Source organism: Eumetopias jubatus, unplaced genomic scaffold, assembly GCF_037043125.1.
Source record: "Eumetopias jubatus isolate StellerSeaLion01/CBP00866 unplaced genomic scaffold, mEumJub1_p1.0 scaffold_1, whole genome shotgun sequence".
In the NCBI taxonomy this organism is placed as follows: Eukaryota; Metazoa; Chordata; class Mammalia; order Carnivora; family Otariidae; genus Eumetopias; species Eumetopias jubatus.
In genome coordinates, this window is record NW_028274807.1 from 45172322 (window position 1) to 45197597 (window position 25276).

The following is a 25276-nucleotide window of genomic DNA, read 5'->3' on the forward strand; positions in this document are numbered from 1 at the left end:
TAGCATAACTATGATTACGTTGTTCATTAACTACAATTTTATGTTTTCTTTCAATAGCTGCTTGTAAACGGAGCTAAGAAAATCAGTGGATTTTTTGCTATTTAAATTTATACTTAAAAATCAAAAATATAAAGAGTGAAAATAAATCTTAACCTGCCATTTAAAAAATTATTGTTAAACATAAAATGTGATTATTTTTCTGCCATCCAGTTCCATCCCCTAGAGTTAATCCCTATTAATTCAGAGATAAGCTTCCTAAATTTTCTATACATGTATATGCCTACGTCTCTATCTGTACCTCTCCATGTATTGTTTTATGCACAGAACTGGAATCATGCTATACAAGTTAGTTTCAACATCTTTTAATTAGCCATTATGTTATTTAATATTAGGTTTGAAGATGAGTAAATGAACAACTCTAATCATGGTGGCTTAAATTAAGAAAGAAATTTATTTCTTCCTCACATAAAAATCTGGCTCTCCCATGGGGCCCAACTACAGACAACACAGTCAATAGACCTGCAGGGAGTCCTCTTTCCAACAATTAGAAGGAATCTGCTTAAAAAGGACGCCAAAGGGAGCATGCAGAGGAAAGTAGAGGTCATCTTTCTATCATCATCAGTACAGCGCTTTGTGACCATTCCGTGATCATTAGGGAACCAGTTTTTTTCCTCCTTTTTCCACTCTCTTTAGCACAGGACTTTAATCTCACGGTCCAAGATGCTGCCCTAGTTCTACCTGTTCTGTCTACCTCTAGCCAGCAAGAGGGAGGATGCTGCTGGCTGGTCACATTAAAAACATTCCATAAAAGTTGTGCTGAGAAGAGCTGCAAGAGAGGCTAGCAAATGCAGTCCTTCTCTTAGTGATCATGTTATCTATATTAATTATGCCTTTTTATTTTCTGTATTTTCTGATGTTTTGACATCTGAGACTTGCTAATTCTAAAGAGCCTCGCTCCAGGGTAACTAATTCCTGCAGATGGTTGAAGACTCACTTGCAGTGGGCCTTTCATATGCAAGCCAATCAGTACAAAGCCCATACCCCAACCACCTCCTTAACTGAGCTCTCCCAACCCAAATATTATGCCCCTGTCCTAATTACCCTAGCGCCAGGTGTCAGACAACTAGGGGCAGCCCCTACACCCTGAAGCCTCCAGAAATCATTTCAACTAGCCAAGTATAAACTTGCTTGGCCAGTTTATATTGCCTTGCCCATTCCTTCCTGCTAAAACCCTAGCAAAGGCTCTGGTCCACATTTTCCCCTCACTCTTGTTCCCTTCTGACCAACCCTGGTGCTTCTCATGTGGCCTGTGTGGTCAGCTGTGCCTCCTGTTTCTAGGAATCTTAGAGTCTAAAAACGTATTCCTGCGTGACTGTCATTATCAGTCTGTATCTTACCACACCTGATCAAAACAAATCCTGGGAACATTTTAAAACATTACCAGATAGTGTTGAATGTTGCACACCACTAAAATCAAAGAATTAAAACCCTTTAAAAAGGTGAATTTTATGGTATGTGACATGCATCTCAATAAAAAAAAATACATAAAAAAATAAAACAGTGAGCTTTTTTCTTTTTTTTTCAGTAGAAAAATGAAATAATAGGTATTGGGGGATGATAGCCATGCCCCAACAATATTATGTTCCAGATTAGTATGTATAAATATCCCTCTTTTTCATGTCTGCCCTAAGTTGCATGGTTATATTTTATTCAGTCTTTAATTTAACAGTAAACATATTCATGTCAGAGGATCGGTTCCCTCAGGGCAAGAAATAGTAGATTTGGCAATTAATAAGGTATTAATCAGACTTTCTTTTCCAGTGTAGTTTACCTACTGAACCGAGGGGACAGAAAAAGAGAAACAACTTGATTTATCAGAGGGTTCTGCAGCTGAGATAAGAGGCTTGTTTCCAGTTGGCCGGAGGCTTCTCAAACAGGAATGGCCAGCTTTCCTCCCAGCTTTTCCACAGGCAGCTAGCTAACTGCCGCAGAACTTCCTGTCTTCTGATAAGAGCATCCGCTCTGCTCCTGGCTCCCACAGCGTCATTCGTGGGAGTCTTCTCCTCAGGTTCTGCAGAGAGCTGAGCCTCTTACTGGGCCACTGGCTACTTTTCATTCAATCAATGAGTAAACCTCAGACATTACCTGACTCGTTCCCCCTCACGTGTTTATTTCCTGTCTCTCCCAACGCCATGGCTGTTGGTCGTTTGTCCTTTTTCCTGCTTTCCTGCGCTTTCTGCTACACTTCTGTCTTCTACATACATAAGTATATGTTGCCTGCATATACTTGTATAAGGCAATATTAATGTATCTTAGAAAAGAAAGATGGAAGTAAAACCATATTTTAAAAGGCTTTAATAAAATATATCTAAGCCTATAATCAGAAATGTTTAAAAAAATTACCCCTGAGGAGCAGGAGGATTACAAGGTCTGGTAGACTTTGTTGTTGTTAATACCATATTGAAGTATTTGTGGCTTTAACTTTATGCTTGTCATGCTTCTTAATAATAATGACACTTCTATTATGCCTTATAGTTATAAAATATTATATTACTCACCTAAAATTGTATATTAAATTAATATTAAATATATTTATTATATTACTTACAAAATATTAGATTGTATAAAAAGATATTACCGTTAAGTTTTTTTCACAGTAAAATTTAAATTGGTTGGGGTGTCAGGGTGGCTCAGTTGGTTAAGCATCTGTCTTTGGCTCAGGTCATGATCCCGGGGTCCTGGGATTGAGTCCGGCATCAGATTCCCTGCTCCACGGGAAGCCTGCTTCTCCCTCTGCCTCTGCCTCTGCCTCTCTCTCTCTCTCTCTCTCTCTCTCTCTCTGTCTCTCATGAATGAATAAATAAAATCTTTAAAAAAATTTAAACTGATTGGCAAAAATCACACCTTTTAAATGCTGGCTCTATGGTCCGATTTTTTTTTTTTTGATGGACACTTTGTTTACTGTAAGTAACCACAACAAACATTAAAAATAGCATATTCAGAAAAATGGGCCATAAAGCCAGTTCAGCTAAAATAAAGGCAAATTTTTCAAATTTTCTCAGTTCCTCCAGGCCCAGGATATTACTGCATGGTACATGGTTGACATTTAAAGAAAGAATCAATAGATGAAAGTTGCAACTCATGTTAAGTATTAAAAACCATGATACATAAGTCGTGACAAAAATTTCCATCCAACATTTTCTTTTCCCAAATGGTAAATAATTCATACATATTGGATCATGTAAAAAAAAAAAAAAGGAAGAAGAAAACGGTAACATTTTGTTGAATTTGATCAATATAGAGAATTACTAGTAAATGTGCGAAGATCTGTGAAGCTAATGTCAAATCTGAAGAAGTTGTCGGCAGCTGTTACACACTTGAAGACCAATTGCTGCATAATCAGAGGCCATAAAAGAACGGAAGCTTAGGTATGGTCCACGTAAATGCCTGGCATATGCAGCACCTAGAGGCAGGGAAAATATCATTCCTAATGTCAGAAAAGAGAGTAGAAAAAGGATAGAGGTGACTTGCATCAGCATGGATGATATCCATGATATCCAATCCATATACCAAGAGAGAAGCGGTTTACAGACAGTAATGAGGACCATTTAAAATGTGTAATTTTGCCAATCAATTTCATTTTTTTTAAAGATTTTATTTATTCATTCATGAGAGACAGAGAGAGAGAGGCAGAGGAGTCTCCTGCCAAAATTCATTTTTTTTAAAAAAGGACAATTTTGTTTCAGAAGTGCATTAAAAAATCAGTTGAATAAACATCAAAAAGAATCTGAGCCATCAAGAACAGCTCCTTGAAGTCCACTACATTCATCAGATGCCATGATTTATAAAGTTCATTAGAAGCATCCAAGGAAAATTAGCTTAAAGAAAAAATATCAAGTAATTCTGTATTTGTAGCAATATTAACAATATTATTCTTACAGATGATTATTATAACCTATAATTATAGCTTTCAAAGAGAGAGGACTATGTCTAATGGAATGTATTATTTATAAATTCTGAAGTGAAGTTTCAAATTCTGCTTTCTAAATAATTCTGACTTCAAATCAATTAAGCTCTGATGGTAACTAAATATCAGAATGTGACTTGAATGTATTAGATATATATAATAAGATATCAGAATTTATAAATTATGAATACAAATATACAGTCCCACATGTTCATTAAGATTTTTAAATTTTCAAGTTCTTGCCACTGGAAGACATCATAAAGATAGGAAGAGCCTTTATAGAATTTGTCAAGTAAATACTAGAAGACAATTTCAGTGCTAAACCTATTAGCCAAACCCCCTTCATTTCAATGAGAAACCTGAAACTTTAAGGGATGGTTCTGCTAAAAATCATATACTTAGTTATTACTAAATTTAGGATTATTTTGGACAGTGATGACTTGAAGTCAATTTTATATGTTGATTATTCAAGTTTATTTGCAAAATCAAGGCAGTTTTTTTAAGAAGTCACAGAAATCCAAGTCTTAATCCAAAGAGATTGTGTTGACTCTTATAACTAGAAATCTGGGATCATTTAGCTGCAGGAATGGCTGGATCTAGGATTAAAAACAAAAATTGCTTTCAATCTCTTGGCTATGCTTTATTCTATAATGACTTCACTCTCAAGGTGAACTCTTGTTATGTGGCAGCCCCCTGTATTTTGAAGTTAATCCTCTACCTACTTCAATTCCAATGAATGATTGCCTTTATAACCTAATCATTGTAACAAAGCCCTGGAATGAGCTTCATTGATCTGACATGCTATAGGCTCATCTCGAGCTCAACAGGGATGGAGGGGTGGATTATAACCCTACCACTACCAGATAGAAACCACATGAAATGAAAGAAAGGAAAGGTTCTTTTTAAGGAAAGTCCATGTGTTCTTCTAAGACCAAAGGAAAATGGATTGCAGGCAAGCAAAAGCAGATGTCTACTATATTCAACTGGGTTCATTTTTTATTCTTAGGATGACATCACATCTGGCACGCTTAATATTGTAGTGTTGTGGAAAGAGCATTGGGATTGAAGGCAGCCAAGATCTAATTGTATGACCTTGAGTAGGTCACCAAGCCTTTCTAAGTTTACTTTCTACATACCTAAATTGTTAAAAATACATTTATCATTGCAATTCTATGAATGATTTGATGAAGGAAAAAAAACCTGTTAAAAAATGCTTATGAGCCGAAAAATAAATTCAAGCCCACTATGTTACACAACTTCCAAGGACATTATTCACACAGAATACAATGGAAGAAATGTAGCAATGTTGTCTATCAAATGGGGCTAATAATACCTTCTTTACAGAGTGCTATGAAGATTTAATATGATAATGTGTGAAAGTGTCCAGCTTAATGCTAGTCACTGTTATGGATTGAATTGTGTCCCCCAAACAGACATGTGGATGTCCTCTCTGCCAGTACTTCAGAATGTATCTTATTTGGGAATAGAATGGTAATAGATGTAATTAGTTAAGATGAGGTCATATTGGAGTACGGTGGGCCCTTAATCTGATATGACCGGTGTCCTTATAAGAGGAGAGAAGTACATACAGGGAGGAGAATGTCATGTGAGGACACAGAGACACATAGGAAGAAGACAGCCATATGAAGATAGAAGTAGAGATTGGAGTGAGGTATTTACAAGCCAAGGAACTTGGCTTGCTGACTGACAGCTGTCCCCAGAAGCTAAGATAGAGGTATGAAAGAAATTCTCCCTCAGAGCTCTCAGGAGGAATCAGTAGTGCCAAAACCTGCTTCCAGGCTTCTAGACCCCAGCACTGTGAGAGAATAAACTTTTCTTGTCTTCAACCACCCAGCTCATGGAACTCTATGTTGTCCTGTAGGAACCTAATGCAGCCACATTGGAGTGACTCATGGTTAGTTAAACTTGAAAGTAATTTATTTTAAATGTTTTTGAAAGGTAATATTTCTTATGTATTTTAAGTCTATATTTTAAAAAATAATATTTAACAACCATTTTATTAGTGTTGGTCATCTCATTATAGCTCTGTAACACTTGCCACTTTTACCTATTCCCTCCTAGAAAGCCTGTCTTGTCCCACTTGATACCCTTTTCTCCCAGCTCTTCCCTTACTCCTCTGTTTTCTGGCTTTATCATGTCCTTCTCTTCCTCTGCCCTTCACTGTGGAGCCCAATATTTGACCCTCAACCTTCTTTTTACTGTGGTCACCACCTACCATTCAGGCATTACCAAATTCCGGTAGAACCAGCATCCCTCCTTGGAGCTTCACATATGCAATGGCTGGTTGCTCTTCTCTATCTAGATATCAAAGACACAGCTCAGAGTATGTCCAAAACAGAGTCATGACCTTTCCTTAGATATGCTTCTCCCTCATCATAAACCCAGGAGTCCTCATAGATTGTTGCTTTCCCTTAGTCTTCACATCTAATCCAGATCCACACTCCCTGGCTTCTACCTTCACTCATGTCTTTCTCTCCTTGTTCATCTCCATTTACTAACTTGGTTAAATCTCTCATCATCTCTTTTCTGAATTAAAGAGAATCACATAACTTGTATCCCTTGCCTTCATCTTTGACACTCTTAAACTCCTTCTACCCAGTGCTGCAGGAGTGATCTTTACAAAATGCAGAACAAGACGCCTAGGTGGCTCAGTCGGTTAAGTGTCTGCCTTCGGCCCAGGTCATGATTCCAGGGTCCTGGGATGGAGTCCCCCATAGGGCTCCCTGCTCAGCAGGGAGTCTGCTTCTCCCTCTGACCCTACCCCTTGCTTGTACTCTCTCTCTCTCTCTGAAATAAACATATAAAAATGCAGAACAGATAAAATTAGTCCCCTGCTTTAAAATTTTCAAGTTTCCCCACAGTTTAATGGAGAAAGTTCAAGTTCTTTAGCAGAGTATTCAAGGCCCCCATTGATCTGGCATTTGCCTCCTCTCTAGGATCATTTTGCTAATTGCTGTGCATGTTCCAGCTCTATTCAAGCACTTAAAGCTCCCAGAGAGCACCATGCTCCCTACAGCAGCTCCATCTGCTCAGAATGTTCTCTTCCTTCTTAGTATCACTTTTCCCTTTTAGGTTCAAATCAAGGCTTCCCTACTTCATATAGAATTGTGATTTCCTTTTTTTCCCCATTGTACCCTACTCAAATATCTAACATAGCATCTAAAATGCTGTGTTACCCTTATTATTTTATATACATTTATCTCTCCAAGCACCTCATGAAGCAGGGATTCTGCTTGATATAGCTCAACATATGGCATATAGTAAGTGCTCGATAAGTATCTGCTAAATTAATGAACAAAAAGGAAAAAATAAAGTAATGAACAAATGTTAGGAGTAAATATTGAAGAGCAGTCCCCCAGTGAAATATTTCACTTGAGCATAAATAAATGCTTGGTTCTGTATACATTGACAATGGTTAAAAGCACAGACTCTGTTGTCAGGTTGTTTAGATTCCCTGTTCTGTCACTTATTTAGGTGACTTTGAGCAAGTTACTTTACTTCTGCAAAAACAAAGCAAAAAAATGAAAAAAGGATGTAATAGTTCTGTCTTTATTGAATTGCTAGGAAAATTAACTGAATATTTGTATTATTAAGAATGTATTTATGAAGATTAAGTAAGAACATAGTAAATGTTATACACATTTTTAAAAATACTTTTCATGAAACGATTAGAAGAGCAAGAATTTTGTTTTAATTGGAAAGAATTCTTACTCTTGCTATCAGCATATATTGAAAACACTGAATGTTATATTACTATTAACAATATTTCTGTAGCTACTGGTACTTTCCAATATGCATATAAAACTATACCCACTTATTTAAAATAACAAAGGTCTTTCTTTCCTGCTGCATGTAGAGCAAATGTTTGCTATGTTCAGCCATTACTCCCTAATGGCTTTTCTCTGTACAGGGATACAGAATACAACACACTGGCATTGCATTACTTTTCTTTTACACAGTTGCCACCAGCAATTTTGTGGTTGAAGGCCACATAAGTAGAATAAAAAAGTAAAATATAATGAACTCATGATACACATACGACTGTGAAGGAGTCAAAGAAGTGAGTGGTCAGGAAAACTACGGAGGAAAAGGGCCAAGAATTGGGAAGTAAAAGGTGTCTGGGATTCGAACAAGCAAATAGATGGTACGGCAGGAACTCCAAATGGGAGGAACAGCATGAGCAAAGGCACAAAAACAAGAGCATTTCTGTATTTTGGAGATGGGAAGCACCTCAATATGCCTCAAGTATTAGGTTTATACGATGAGGAATTAGGATAGAAATCCAGAGGGTGTGTTAAACTATATTATGGGAGGTCTTAAATGCGAAACCATGATATTTTAACACTACCCAAAATGTAATAGAAAGATTTTAACAATAGAAAGGTTTTTTGAAGGTTAGAAAGTTTTGAAGAATAGATGACAGGTCCTCCTGAAAGGGATGGTGTACAAAATTACTATCATAAGCTAGAGGTTAAATTCCAGCCAGACTGCAAGGAAATAATATCCTTCCACAAGCAATTGTAGAGTCTAGAAGCCAGAATATGGCAGCAAAGAAGATAACAGATTCTGTTAAGAACTGAAGAAGCGTCAGCAAGAGAAAGGTCAGGCTGAAATAGGTCACAGATAGAGTCAGGGAAAAACAGTTTGAAACTGAAAGCCCAAATTCAGGGGTAGAGTCTGGGATGAACAGAAATGGCCCATGGTAGGCAGAGCCCAGGTGAGATTATGTTATCACATATAAACATATCACATGTGCACAGTAGGGAGTGGTCATCTGGGGCAACAGTCTCAGTTGTTACAAACTATTGCTGCCAGGGCAGCCCGGGAACTTAATAAACCCTAATAGGGAAAGAGTAGAAGCAGAGGTACTAATTAGCAGCCTGTTGCAATAGTCAAAATTAAGAGTAGTAAGGGCCAGATGTAATGTGGTAGAAATGGGATTATGGGGGTTGACAAAAAGAAGATTCAAGAGAAAAATACGCCTTTTCAAAAAAAGTTCTAAAGTTAAAATATTATCTTTTGAAACAATTGCTTATGCCAGGTAATTTCTCTAAAGTGTAAGTACTAATTGATAGATTCTAAAGCTGAGCTGCAAGCTAAGTTCTTGTACTTTTGGAAAAGTCACTCTCCCAGTGACCTGGCTACTGCATTATCACCTCAAATGTCATTTTTTCTTATTATTTCATTATGATATAACCTTCAAAGGACAAAAATTACCTGTAAGTCATAAATCTTATTTCCCTAAGACCAGAAGAAAGTCTGCCTTGACACTTAAAACTCTCTTCTCTATTTCACACTACACACAGACACCCATTAGACCCCAATTTTTCTATTACCCTGACTCACCATGAATTTGCTGTTAAATAGCTTTTAATTGAGATCGAACATTAAGAAGCTACAAAGAAGTGAATTCTCAGTTCACAAAAGACTAATTGCCAAGCCCTGCAGCATTTATAAGCATCAAGGTCAATGTGAAATGTAGAAGGTCAATGAAACTTGCTTGCAAAAGAGCTCAGGACTCAAAACCAACATTGCAATGTATAACACACTAGCAGCTTTCCAATATACCTCTGCTGCCACTTTCTGTTCATAAAACCATAAGGTTATTTTAATCCAGTTTTACTTTTTTCCTTTCGTCAGCATGTTATCCATATAGGCAAGCTATCCTTTTAATCTTGGCAATTTATTTGAAGTAGAAGCTTTCGTGGACCAAAAATCTATATGGTTCTGATTAATGCCTCTGTGACCTTAAACACTAATCCCTTAGTTGCTCCTTTTTCCTGTTTTGTGTTTTATGCTGATATTGTAACATGCTTCTTGGGTTATAAGGCACTCTTGGTAATAGAAGACCTTAGCCAGGTAACATAATCATCGTAAATGATACTGCACAGGGTTCTTGGCCTTCTGGTTCCCAGATTTTAAATCTGAGGACAGTTTGGATGTGTAAGATTTTTTTTTTTTAATTTTAGGAATGCTTTGTGTTGTTGTATAGCTGACTCGTGAGTGACCAATTTTCCCAATAGATTTCCTTCTCATTTGCCTGTTGATTGCCTGTTATGTGCCAGATACTACACTACGTGTCCCTCATACATAGTTTTAGAAATCCTCACAAACATGACAAAGTTAATTATTATTATTTTCCCCATTACACAAATAAAAAGATTACTTCAAGGATGTTAAGCAACTTGTACAATATCACACAGCTTGTTGGGGGCAAAGGTAGGCTGTGATCCATGTCTGTCTGACTCCAAAGCTTTTGCTCTTTAGTTATGTTAGGTCAAATCTTCAACTTTCTGCCCACATCTTCATAACAAAATCCATATAGATTATATTGCACCCCTATAGGTAGGACACTGCTGAATTAAGGATAAGGCAAGAAAATAGCCAAGTTTCTTAATAAAGAATAATTCCAGACTTACAGCTTTTTAGTAACAACTGTGTCTCTATTGAATAACTGTGCCTCCCAATGACATGGTTTCAAATTTTTGGACTATTTAAAGGGTAGAGAGTTCTTAATCTTCTTAATTGTGTACAAGGAATTCACTATGCCTGACAAGGGCCAAAACAAGCAAGAACTAAAGAATAAATATCAAACAGTGTGCTTTCAGATTATATTAAATAGAATAAGGCTTTAATGCTGGTCAACTGAAAATGCCAGTGGATTTTTGTTGGCCACAGGTTCAATAATAGATTGCAATGTGACATGACTATTACCAAAAAACTAATTACATTTTGGGTTCCATTGATGTAAGAAAAGGACTATTTTGAAGGAATGAAAGACTCCTTTAATAGTCTATATCTGGTGTACTATGATCAGTTCCAGAAGTAATATTGACAAAGTATATTTTTCTAACAGTAAAGTAACTAAGATGGTGAGATTTTAAAATATGTGTCTAATAAATCAAGGTATGTTTATCCTACAGTCAAAAATGTAGGAAGAAAATGAAAGGAAAATAATAGGTCTCCCCAGACATAATAAATGTTGTTAATACAACTGTTAAGACCAATAGGTGGAAGTTGCATGAAGGCAAATTTTGTATTGATTTTATATTAGTTCAGAAAGCCCAACAATGAAACAGACTGACACAGATTATAGTCACAGAGATGCAAATAGAACAGTAAAAGAATTTCCACAATGTGCAGGCTCTTCTCAATTCTAAGATACTTTGGCTGAATGATAGCCATGATTATTTAATTTTATTTATCAACCTATCATGTAATGTACACCAACTCACTTTCACCTTCTTTTTACTTAAACAACTTAGAAGAAAGTACTTACTTAATTGCTTTGAGAAGAATTGTGTGTTTCTCTCGGAGAAATCCAAATTGCATTATCAAATAGAGGAATGGTTTTAATAATTTATCCTAAAGGCTGAATTTATAGAGTCATTCAATCAACAAACATATATTGAGCAGTTAATAGGATTCTAATACAAATAAGGCTCAGTCTATATTCCCAAAGAGTATATAAGTCTAGCAGAAGTGACAGAGATGTGGAAGATTAATACTTAAGTGCAATAATAGGTAATGGACGAGTGAATGAGGGTCAGGCTCAGCACATTAGATCCATCTAAAGAAGAGTAAGAATAAAAAAACTTCCTTAGAGGAAGTAACACTTAAGCAGAGTCTTGAAGAATGAGTAAGAATTAACTTGGTTAGAAAGGTGAAGAAAGGATATATTATTAGTAGAAAAAGCATGTAGGAAGCTACAGAAGTATGAAACAGGTTAATAGGTTTACAAACCTATAAGCATTTTCTTATTGTGGGAGCAAAGGATTATTAGATTAAAGCAATTTTGGAAGATGTGGCCAAAGAGACTGACAAGGTGAAAAGTAACTGATAAAGACAAAACCTGCAACATTTTTGAAACAAATGATTAATATGGAAATTGGATGATGAATTTCTACAAATCATTTTTAAAAGACCCTATTATATAAGAGCAAAAATATGAATAGCCAATTTGCATAAAAACAAATATGATCAATAAAAATAAGAAAATACATTCAATCTCACTATTACCTAAAATAGGAAAATTAAAATCCAAATTAAATCATTTTTACCTAATTAGCAAAAATTAAGAAGATTGACAGTGCTAGAAAAGGGTGTAGGAAAATAAAAACGTACTTGTCATTCACTATTCATAAGAGTATAAATTGACAGAGACTTCTGGTGGACTATTTGAAAGTAGTTATCATATTTTAAGATTAACATATTGTTCAACTCAGAAACCCCACAACGGTGTAACTATTCTAGATATTCACACAGTAACCTACATACTCACCAGGAAGAAGATGATTAGATAAATTATTGCATATTTGTACTAGTGAATATTACGCAGTTAAAAAGAAGGAGGTAGATCAACGTCATGCCGGGTCTCCAAAACATGTAATCAAGTTTAAACATAAAAAAGCATATTTGTATATCTATGTATATAAACATACATAGCATACAAAAACACCTGAGAGGGCACACATCAAAATGATAGCCGTAGAAGGCTGGGATTAGATGAATGATAAAAGGGAATTCTCACTGTTCTGAATTGCTTAAATTTTAATAAGAATATCTTTGTGCATTACACCATAGTTTAAATTGTAAGCATTATTCTTAAATCTGTGCGGAGCTTTCAAAAGGTTTAAGCAGGGAAATCACATAAAAACATTTGCATTTTAGTAATATCTTCCTGCCAGCTGATATAAGGGGGTTTGGAGGGAAGCTAACCTGGAGATAGGGAAGTCAATTAAAAAGTGATTGCAATAATACAAAGTAAAAGTAATGGAGGAATTAACTAAGCTGTGTAGTAGCAGTGAAGTTGCAAGAAGGAGATGACTGAGAAAAATATTTTCTACATGAAATCCAGAGGACATGCCCCAGAGGATCAAAAGGCAAATGTGAGAAAGGTCTAAATGACCCTCAAATTTCCAACTTAGCAATTAGCTGAATGGTCAAGTCCATTCACTAAGTGAAGAGATACAGAGGGTTGTGTGTGTCAGCGGGGGGGTGTTGGGGAATGAATTATAAGAAATATTATTTTTTGATCCTTGCTTTTCTGAGGAATTGGGGAGGGGGGTTGAATAAGAAGGCTATCTCAAAAGAGAGTTTCTGTGGAATCTTTTCTTCCAAGAAAAAGTACCCACCCTCCACAGAAGGTGTCAATGGCAAATGAGTTCTATCAAAATATACTAGATTCCTATAAAGCTTCAAGAAATTTCCAGAGTCCACAACAGTTGTTCAGTAAATGTTTCCCTCAAGTGATCCAGGGAGCAGTCACATGTACATGTGATGTATAGAGAAGCATATAACTAAAGAGTTATACCCCTCCCACATGCCCTCCATTCCACTCACCAAGCAGCCTGACCAGCTAACATTCAGGGAGAGGCAAAGACTTTAGGGAATGCCTTCTCTCAAAATGGCCTGTGTATACACTGATGTATAAATCTTGACAAGCTTGGATTCTTTGGATCAGCAATATTTTTTTGCCCTCAGGTTGATCCCCAAAGTTACAGAAGTTAAGTGGAAGAAGAATTCAATTCCGGCAGACTACTTGTTTTCCTAAATTCAAAGCATACCACCTTTATTTAATCTATACACTTTGTTTTACTGTTGGAAAGATAAAAATAGAAACTCATTCATGTACAAAACTGTGACATTAAAATTAGATTAGAAGTGACCCATGGGATGCTTGCATTTATTAACCAGAATCATTCTTGTCAAAAGTAACAGGCTTATATCTAAAAATGGTAGAAAATATATGATAAGAGAGATTCATTTAGTCATTTATCAGTGTTTAAATGCTAGGGATACAGTGAAAAGATCACATGATACTGGCCTCATAGAAATTATCTAAAGGCAGAGATGTACAAGAATAGTCTAGAATAGCCAAAATGATAATTATGAAGGCTGTTTCAAAGTATGTGATAAAGTAATCATAGGATTTTAATGCAGTTAATTCAGGCACCAGGCATGTTAAGAGAGGCAAATCAAAAATCAGTTTAAGATTAGAGTCTCTTGGGAGTAACAGAAAATCCCAACCAACAGAATAAAAATTATTTCTCTCATACTTAAGCAACAGCCAGAGGTAATCAATCAATGGCTAACAGGAGGGCTTCATGATTCTCAAAGACCCAGGCTCCTTCCTGAGTGCCTCTCTCCAGCACACTGCCCAGGATGGTTGCTTAAGTCCCATGCTTTAAGGAGAAAAGGGTAAACACTCCCCCGGCATATTTCTTCCTTTTAGGTACACTTACACTTTACTTAATCAGATACAACTTAATCACATAGCCTCATCTGGATGCATAGGAAAGCTGGAAAAATATGGTCTTTATTCTGGCCAGCCATGTGCCAACTAAAAATCAGGGGTTCTTAGACTAGGAAAAAGAAGGAAACAGCTATGTACGGGCCACTGTCAGTCTTTGCCAGCATGAGGTCAGATCACGACTAAGGATGTAGGACCTTCCTCCACCATCAAGAACGAACTGAGGTTGTTCCTTTGGTGGAGTACCCAGCATATGATGTAAGGGCCTGATTTAGTTTTTTAAAGTTGTTTCATTTGGGATCTCTTCACATAGTGGAGATTATTCTTACTTTTTTTTTTCATGATACACATGTTATAAATTAAAGAAAAAATCTCAGGAAAATGAAGTATTTTTGTCTCATTGAAGACTGAATATTTGAAAAAGTCTCACATCTGTTCATTGGATCAGATTGTGCTTAAAGTTTGATAAATCAGTATTTTATAAACACACACATATGGACACAAACATACAACTTTATCTTTATGCAGCCATTTTTCTTTGATCTATATATGTCATTTACCCAAAAAATCTATCTCCTCTTCCTTGTTTATTTCTTGACAAGCCTATTCACTCTCCATTATTTATCTCTGCCAGCACTTTTTTTCTATAAATACAGTTTGGTGGAATAAACCTAAATCTATACCTAAGTACGAACTTTCTGGGACTCTTTCCAAACTAAGAGTTTGTGATTACAGTTAAGCAATGATATTGTCACTTGCTTTTTCCTTTCCTGAAAGTACTTCATCTTCTTAGGTCACTGCCATTCAGTGCTGTGAAAATGTGATTTGAAAAGCAAGTTTAAATGGAGCTTTCTAATTAGGCTGCACTCATTTATATTTTCCCAACCCTGTACGCAGGTTACCCTAAAGTTATATGCACCCAACTAAAGAACATTCTATTTGAGATCTATATGCCTTTGAATATGAATGGGTAACTCTCAATGATTGAGCTTGATCCAGCTGCTCATTCAGCTGAAGTGAATTAAGTCTTCTAGGGCACCAGGGTGCCATTTAGGATATTACCTCCGCCAGCACACTAAATTTCCCTCCCATGGGTGAGCAGCATTCTTCTGGGCGGTATTTTCATCCCCCCACTTCTGTACTGGCCCAAACTTACTGACGCGAAAGGGTGATTCATATGACACAATATTTGCCCACAGCTCAGACGATAAGCCTACACAGTGATCTGCTCCATTTCAGAGCCCACGTGCCAGTGTTTAAAGGGTAAATGAGAGCCATTTTGTTTGGATTATTTTATAAATCAAATATAAACGAAAGTATACCATTGTTCCCTAAACCCTGAAACTGTAACATTTGGTGATAAATTAACCACCATATAATAATCTGGCCCCTTAAAAGTATCAATAAACAAGCATCTTTTTCTTTATTAATATAACATGTACACAAAATGAGTCTATCTAAATAGCAATAAAATTGAATGTAATACTTTGAAGGCAGGAAGTTTTTATTTTTCACTTACAAATAAAAATGTCCTTTTAATTTTAACTCACTCCAGTACTTCTCTTAGATATTAACTCCAGACATTTATTGGTTCCTCTTTTGAAAACTAACATCCAGAGCATAAAATACTTTTTGTGGTGCCATAATTTGTTAAATAATGCTTTGAAAGTGGCTGGGTGCCCAAAGAGTCCATGCAGAAATAAAACGCACTCAAACTGCTTCCAAATGTTTTCCTCTCCAGATATATCATATCAGAAGCTGCCGTTCCTCTCACACTGTCACTATATCCAAGAAGCTATAATCATGCACCACCACTAGAATATCTTAGCAAACCACCCAAATTTATATCCAGGCCAATATTTAAAATGTAATAAAAAGCATGTATGTTAAGTGAACCAGTAATTTAATAACACAGGAGTCTGAAATTGCTTTGGAATTGGCTCTGAAAAATACATTAATGGGGGTATTTTCAACAGTGAACAATACCTGCTAGCTCTCTTTTTCTCACTTTCTCTCTTTATACAACCCATGAATCTCCTTCAGCAATTCTTATAGAACAGGATGTTCCTGGACCCCCATTTTGCACTCAGTCTAATGGCCTGCCAGGGATAGCCTAATGGTAAGCAGTAGTGAAAATGGTGGCACAGCGAGGGGCTGGCAGATTGTCAGGGGCAATATGATCTTAGGCAATCTGGCCATGCCCAGGTTGTGTGGCTGAAGAGGGATAAAATCAGGCTTCTTTGAGCTGGTTTCTTTTTTTCTCCCTTATTACCAGCAATGAACGCTACCTCAGATCAGATCGGAAGGTAATATTGTTCCCAAAGACATCATGCTTAAAAATAGGAATTGCCTCAAAAAAAAAAAAAAAAAAAAAAAGATACGTGAAACTGAGTAAGGCCTGACTCTTTTCAAGCCCATTTCACACTTAGGATCGTATTTGGAGATAGATCCCAACACAGTGTCTGCTTCAGGCCACAGTTAAATTTGCTGGCTCATATCTGGGAGAATTAGGCACACAGAGAATGAATGGTGAGTCAGTCTCTCCCTCAGAAAACAGCATCTCTAGTTCTGTGCCACACTTCTCTCTGGGGCTTAAGCAGCGAGATTGCTCTGCCCTTGAGATCGTCTGTCTCTTCGTCCCTTAAGGATATAGATGAGAGGGCACGTATGGAAAACCAAGAGAAATGAAAGAGAGGGTATGTATGGAGGCCATGTGTCTGGCTGCTTGTGTCATTAAGTGTCCAGTTGTCTGTCTGAGAATAAAGAGCGTATAAGCCAGAGAGAATGGCTTTACAGGTCATGACATTTTTATGACTAATTTTGACTAACTCATTAAACCAGTCGCATGGATTTGGCCATTCCACCCTTAGAAATCGCTGTCAAAACCATCAATAACATTGTCATGAGTCAGAGAGACATGGATATGCTTTATGCTTCCTGTGTTTAAGTTACCTTCACTATTGACCCCTCTATGCAACATACCATGCCAAGTTCTGTCAGAAAATATAAAAATGAGAGACTCTTTGTGAAACTTATTGTAAGCTATGTCATGAACAGAAAGAATTATACTATAAGGAAAAATGTAATAGTATATAACTGAAAGAGGGGAAAGAGTCAAGAAAGGTAGGTAGGGAGGACTTAACATGAGTGACTTCTTTGTGCCAGGCAATTTTTATTTTATTTTTTCTTAAAGATTTTATTTATTTATTTGAGAGAGAGAGAATGAGAGATAGAGAGCATGAGAAGGGGGAGGGTCAGAGGGAGAAGCAGACTCCCCGCTGAGCAGGGAGCCCGATGTGGGACTCGGTCCCGGGACTCCAGGATCATGACCTGAGCCGAAGGCAGTCGCTTAACCAACTGAGCCACCCAGGCGCCCTACCAGGCAATTTTTTAAAACACTCTCTTGTACAGGCACCTGGGTGGCTTCGCCAGAACTATAGATAAGTCTTGGTGTTTTAGGGGCCCTGGATGGCTTCATCAGTTAAGCATCTGACTCTTGATTTCATCTCAAATTATGATCTCAGGGTCATGGGATCGAGCCTGGTATCAGACTCTGCACTTAGGGGAATCTGCTTGAGGATTCTCTCTTTCCCTCTGCCACTCCCCCCTGCAAGTGCTCTCTCTCTCTCTCTCTCAAATAAATAAAAAATAAAACACTATCTTGTGTAATTGTCTTCATAACAGATTATTTTCCACCTATTACCAAAATGGGAACTGAGGCTCAGGGAGTTGGAGTTGCATAAGGTCATCCAGCAAGCAGGGGCACATGGAGGTCTTAAAATGGAATCCCTCTGACTCTAGCACCTATGTGCTTTCCGTGGCAGTTTTACTGCCCCCTGAGGGAACACAGATGAGGGCAAGGTTATTCCAGCCATAAAAAAAATGGAGAGCCTCTTAAAAGACCCTCTTAGGCAGGGCAGAATGGGTTAGTCCAAGATAAGGCATTCTTACTTTGTGCTGGAAGAAATGACCAAAACATTTAAATAACAATGAAAATTCTAGGGGAGCCTGGGTGGCTCAGATGGTTAAGCGTCTGCCTTCCGCTCAGGTCATGATCCCAGGGTCATGGGATCAAGCCCCACATTGGGCTCCTGGCTCAGTGAGAAGCCTGCTTCTCCCTCTGCCTCTCTCCCTGCTCATGCTTTCTCTCTGTATCTCTGTGTCTCAAATGAATAAATAAAATCTTAAAAAAAAAAAACAATGAAAATTCTAGTGTGTTTGTAGTAAAAAGTCAAGAATTTTTTAAACCATTTTTTAACAAAAACTATACGAATGTAATTAACATGTGAACATTACACTTAGGTGGTAAAATTCAGATTACAAATATAAGATAAATATCAAATACTATCATAATTTCAGTTTAACAGAAAGCATAACAGTTATGACAATCATGCTTAACACCTTGGTTAAGAGAAATGGGCACGGGTGTCATAGAAGTGTGCAAAGATTTAACTGTTCAAAAATCCTTAGCCCTTCTGAGAAAATATAAATGGGAACTATGTGGCAAATATTTCTATAATATGGTGGTTTCAGTCCATTAGTGATTATCATGCATTTAAAATAACTGCAGTTGTTTTTGAACACAGAAAACTGGATTCAAAATAAGTCTTTGCTCAAACTAACTAATGATAGTATGAATCCCTTATATTTAAAAATATAGTTTAAGTTTGGAAAGTTTAAGGTGAAGCATTTTTGTTTTTACAATTACTTTTAGATATAATGGACACTATGCTATATAAATAGGTATACTGCTATACAGTTAATTCCAGTCATTATATTTTATATTTGTTAGGCATCATCAGCACAAATTTTATGCTTGAGAAGAAATAGATCAAACAAACAAAATGGTCATATTTAATTTTCTTTTTAAGACAGATTAACCAAATTTAAAGAAGAATTGATATCTCATTTTCAAATTACTGATACAAAATCACCTATTCTAGTTATATATTTTGCCCAATATCAAATAATGTGCAAAAAGCTTCCAGGATAGATGCATTTCCTGTTCAATTTCCAAAACTAAATAAACACTTTTTAACTGAAAGCATTTACATTCCTGGCTCTCTAAAGTAAACACTAGAAAACAAAGTACAAAAAATGATCTCTCAGCTTCTAAATAGCCCACTTAGTTACATAAAGTATATTCTGTCCCAACACTTTCTCAAATTCAAAAGATATTTACTGCCTAAGCATATGACAAACAGTCTTCGTTTCAAATTGGTTGGTCTGTTTCCATGGTAACACTGTGGGAATCCCTTGGCTACCATAAGTCACATTAGTTGACTATAGAATTTCTCAATTTTCTTTGCATCTTGAGCTTGGTCTGTTCTAGACACCAAACAAATTAAATCATGTATTATTTAACATACAAACTCCCATCAGAATGAGAACCACATGTGTCTTCACAGGACTGGCAAGGTAGAGTTTCTTGGCCAAGAGACTGATTTCCTCCCACGTCTGGTACTGCAGCATCATGAGTCCACGGTGGAGTAGGAAGAGAGTCATGGCCTGGACTGAAGGCAGTGAAACCTGGTCCACTTACCTCTGCAAGCATACTTATTCCTTGGGTTTGTATTCAGCAGTAGTGAGATTGTGAATTTTTTTAAATGAGGAGTAACATGATCTGAACTGGAAGGACTTAGGGAGGTGTTCACCTAAGTGTTTACACTATGCGGGTGGGGACAGGGAAGGAAATCCCACACATGTACCTCAAGTGCAAAGTGGTTACCTGGAAAAGTGGATATGTCGTGGCCACGACCATTATCATTATGGTGCCACACCAATCATACATTTATGGTATCAGAATTGGTATAAAATCATTAGGGTCTTAATTAGTTTTGTTCTCTATTAGCTACTCTCAATTATTTTCAAACTTCTTGTGCTCTTTGATATTTTCAAGACCAAATTCTCAAAATGATAATTAGTAAACCAAATTATCCTGCCATCTAATCCATACTGTATAGATGCCAAATAAGTACCATTCTTTTTAAAAAAGTTTTTATTTAAATTACAGTTAATTAACATACAGTGTAATATTAGTTTTAGGTGTACAATATAGTGATTCAACACTTCCATATAACACCCAGATGCTCTTCACAAGTGCATTCCTTAATCCCCATCACCTATTTAACCCATCCCCCCACCCACCTCCCTTCTGGTAACCCTCTGTTTGTTCTCTCTAGTTAGAAGTCTGTTTCTTAGTTTACCTTTCTCCCAAATCAGTACCATTCTGACCTTAAAAAGCTAACAAATCTTTGATAGGAATTTAAATATATCTTAGCCTTAAATAAGACATGTTTGGTATGTTTTAACATGTTTGTTTGTAGATAAGACTCCCAAGGAGGTTATCATCAATATCTGGAAGTGAAACTAAATCCAGAATATTCTCTTTCATACTTTGTACATGAGGGACAACAACACAGCAGGGTACATGCTAGCAAACAATGGCTAGTCCTAACTGGAGGCAGCCATGGAAAATTACAAAAAGGCAGAAGCAGCCTGCCTCATGACCTCTTTATCAAGTATACTAAAGGTTCAAACTTCCCTTTAATAATGTGACAGATATACCCATAGTTCATAAGTATTAAATACATAGCACACTTTGGCTGTGAAGCTAAATAGATCTAGTTCTCATACACATTGATAAATGCTGCTTAACAGCTCCTTAGCTGACACCTTGGCACCTGAGGTGTAAAAGCATTTTTTAAAGAGCATATAGTTTTAGAGTCTGAGCCCAGAAAGAAAAGGCTGAGTAGTAATCTGCCAAGCCATGCCCAGTGTGATGACTCAGTCAGGAAGACGTGCTTTTCAATTTCAGGTCATCCCTTCACCACTTCCTAAATAAAAGAACTCAAGAATTTAAATCTTTTTTAGATTTGTAGTTGTCCCTGGTTCCTAAATATTGGCTCTTCATAAGCATTTAAAGTGGAAACTCACAAATCTCATTGAACTTTATACACGTTTTGAGGATATTTATTAGAGTATAGGTGGTTTTAAAATCTCTGACATCAAGAAGACCCAGTCTATTATATGTCCAGATAAAGTCAAACTGCCTTTGAACCGTTCATATAAATATGATTTTAATTCAACTCAATAAACATTACATTGAGTTCCTACTATGTGCAAGCTCTGGGACTGGACCTACAGAGAATAAGACATGCATGATTTGTCCCTGTCCTTAAGGGATCAAATCCTAAGAGAGGACACAAACCTGGAAGCAGGGCTGATGGCAGCCCACAGGCTGAAGTCAGCTAAGAGATAGGTTTTATTTGATTTCTACAGTGTTCTTTAAACACCTGAATTTTTTACCCTTAGGCAGAACTTTCATATTTGATTCAATGCCTTTGTCATCAATTTTTTTTGTCATCAATTTGATATACTAACTTACTGTACCTGATGGGCCCTAAAGGCATTTGAGTTTGGTATCGCAAAATTGTAAACAAATAAATACTGTATCTATAATAGCGTTCTACCTCTATTCTAGTAGCTAAGATCATATGGGGGCATGGAGGAAAGAATAATGAGTTCTCCCTGGGTATGTCAGGCATGTTTTGACAGAGACAAGAAGGACAGAAGGGCCTTCCAAGAGAAGGAGGTATCATGGAGGCATGGAGACATGAAGGGGTAGGTCAAGTTTAGGGAATTAAGGAAGATAATATTTATCCCTCATTTATTGAACACTTACTGTCAGCCACTAATAGGTACTTCCTGTATGGTCTGCAGTAAACCAATATAAGTGATACGTTTATGATTAGCTCCATTTTTCAAATGAAGAAATTTGAGTATCAGAGAAGCTAAATAACTTACCCAAGATGAATCAGCTACTGAATGGTAGAATCAAAATTCTGGTCTCAAGCCTGGGCATTGTCACTATTAAAACTAATGTACTGGCATATTGCAAATTTAGTCAGGACACTTTTTTAGTAAGTAGGATTTCAAGTCCCACCACATATAAACATAGGTAAGACCACTGGACATAATCCATACTTGGGAGAAATACAGGCTTAATTCAATAAAACAAATGAAATAAAAATTATATAAACAGACTTCTAGAACTAAAGGAAATTTAGGGAAGTTCTAGTCCAAGTTCATCATTTTACAGATGAGGAAACTCAGACATTTAAAATATTTGTTTTTAAAAGTTGGGGTGCCTAGGTGGCTCAGTTAGTTAAGCGTCTGCCTTCAGCTCAGTTCATGATCCCAGTCATGGGATCGAGCCCCACATCGGGCTCCCTGCTCAGCGGGGAGTCTGCTTCTCCCTTTGCCTCTGCCTGTCACTCCCCTTGCTTGTGCTCTCTCTCTTTCTGTCAAATAAATAAATAAAATCTTTAAAACAGTAAATAAATAAGTCAATGTCTATTTTAAATATAAATTAAAATGCATTTTTAATAAATGTCTTATTTTGATCAGCTTCAAAATATCTTAATTCTCTTTGTTAATGCCATAGTTTTATAAAATTACAGCAACCCTAATTTTATCATACATAGCCTACAAGTTTAAAAATAACTCAGAAAAAGCTGAAAATTTCTTTTTAAAAGCACTGCAGAAATAACTCATAAAAATCTAGCCATGAAACTGCCCTTTTTGCTTCAATACTCTTATTGTGACCTATTGAAGAACAACAGGATGAGAAATCTATAAAATTCATATTGCAGTGACCTGAAGGATAAAAAAAAAAAGTCAAAAACAAAACAGTAATGGTTGCACGATCTTTAATTGTATTTGGTGCTGAAGAATCTTCATGGAGATTAGCTGTGTAGTTAGTTAGCTAAACAGGAAAATACTAATGTAATTGTAGGCATATTTCCATTTATAATAATTTAGGAAATGGAAAAAATTCTGTAATTATAACTTTGGCTTAACTTAGAATCATTTCCTGGGGAGGAGGTGGGAATCATTTCCTGAAAATAATAGTATCCTATCAAAAATTGATTTCCTCTCTTTGTACTAGAAATGTGTGTTATAACGCCAAGTTAAAAAAAAATAGGTGCTTCAATAAATATTTACTGAGCAAATGACTAAGTCTATGAATGAGTTATTTATGAATGTAATGGTTCTCTTTCACATGTTAAGCCTAATTGAAAATTAGCTCTCATCTAGTCATTAGAAAGTTACTATAGGCCTAGGAAGCAGTTGAGCAATTTGAGTACTTCCTTAGATCCTAGTAAGATATTTCCCTAAGGAGCAATTTGTCCCTTCTCATCTGATCATTTTTTCAATCCACTTATTCACCTTGCCTTTATTAAAACCCTACTCCGTGCAGCTTCTGATCAAGTTAGAGCAGACTATGTTGGGGTTCCAGCCAGCCCACCTCATGCTTCATGATTAAGGCAGGAATCTTTTCTCTACTAAACTAGGCACAGCAGCTTAGTTTTTCCTAGACTATGTGTTATTAAATAAAGAGATTTCAACAAAGGTTTCTATGGCGTAAAAATACATTCTTTTAATGCCTTACATGATAATGGTTCTTCTTACTGTTGCTTGTCTTCCTTCAGTCGTGATGTAACTCCGAGTCTGAGGCTTCATCCACATCACAGAAAATTAAGAGGCATGTGTTCAAACAAACAACGGGCTTATGGCTTTCTTTCACTTCTCTCACTGGAGGAGAGAATGTGTAATCTATAGATTACTGTAGCAGAAATAGAAGAAAAGCACACAGGAGAGAAAACATGAGATACACAAGAGTAGAAGGAAACATGCTGACAAAGGACGAGTGAAATTGATTGATGATAGAGAGAGAGAGAGATGATAGATAGGGAGACACATCTATAAATAGAGAAAGAGTAGAGAATCTTTCAAGTCCTAAATGTATAGCATCTTATGTATATTCTACAAGTATGGTATGATTATTATTTGAAATCAAGTATCAAAATAATCAAATAATCAAAACATTCCTCAGGGAAAACAGCCCTTGATGTAGCATTTGGTTTAACAGACTATGTTATCATTAAACTTTGAAGTTATTCACATTATAGCTCAGAGGTACCATCATTAATCTAAACCACACAACCATGGAGTAGCTACTATGTGCCAGTTACAGATACTGGATTCTTAAGACTGAAGAAAGGATCTCTATTCTGAATGAATACATACTCAATTCTCAGCTCTCCAAAATTGTAGTCACACCCGTCAGTAACCAGGTTTGAACCCAAACTCTACTCTGAATATTAATTTACTTACATGTTATATATATTTTCTGTTTTGCTATGTTATGTTTTTATATTTACTCTAAGACACAAAATATAAAAGGAATAAAATTAAAATATGTTGAAATAATATTCATTTTATATACTAACAGTATAAGATGTATCAACTTAGGATCTGATTACAAGTTCAGCTTATTTTGATACTTGATTTCAAATAATAATCATACCACTCATGTACAATATACATAAGATGCTATCTATTTAGGACTTTTTGTGATCTCTTTTTATATCAGATTAGGTCATTCCTGCATTTCACATTACGGTTGACAACTCTTTTTACGAGTAGAAGACATAGATTTTCTATTTTCTGTGTGTTCAGTGCATTTGCTTGGACCTTTACTACCTATTTTCTAATGTATATCCAAGGTTGAGAACCACTGTGTAAGGAGCAGCATGAACTCTAGGATCACTGCCTTGGGCCAGGTGAAAAGAAGGCCCTGCCCTAATTGTTTAAGTTTTTGAAGTAACTGTTTTACTTCATGAATACTTTGGCATTTTTCTCACTGTTTTATTGTTTAAACAAGCATTCTCCAAAATTCTCTGATCACACACCTCTAACAATGAAAATGTTTGAGCATCCTCCACAGGGAGTATTATGACTATATTTTATTCATAATTTACTTGATTCACATGTGTGCATGTATTTTAAGTTTACAATTCTAAATTATCTTCAACTGAGTCTAGATATTCTTTGTCTACACATAGATCAAATTGAGTATCTGCAAAAGGAAAACCAGATGGGGACAATTTGAAGGAACCACATCTCAAAAAAATCATATTATAGGGCTATTGCTTTTATTAAACTTTTCAGGCAAAATTAAATTATTGATA

At 36.3% G+C, this 25276-nt stretch overlaps 1 protein-coding gene and 1 pseudogene across 3 annotated transcripts in view; one reads left to right on the forward strand and one right to left on the reverse strand.

Annotated features, from left to right (window-relative positions):
• EPHA6 (EPH receptor A6) overlaps positions 1-25276 on the forward strand; it is an 819528-nt gene that overhangs the window by 644593 nt on the left and 149659 nt on the right. The gene's annotated exons all lie outside the window — the stretch shown is intronic.
• LOC114221052 (signal recognition particle 9 kDa protein pseudogene) lies at positions 19453-19712 on the reverse strand (annotated as a pseudogene).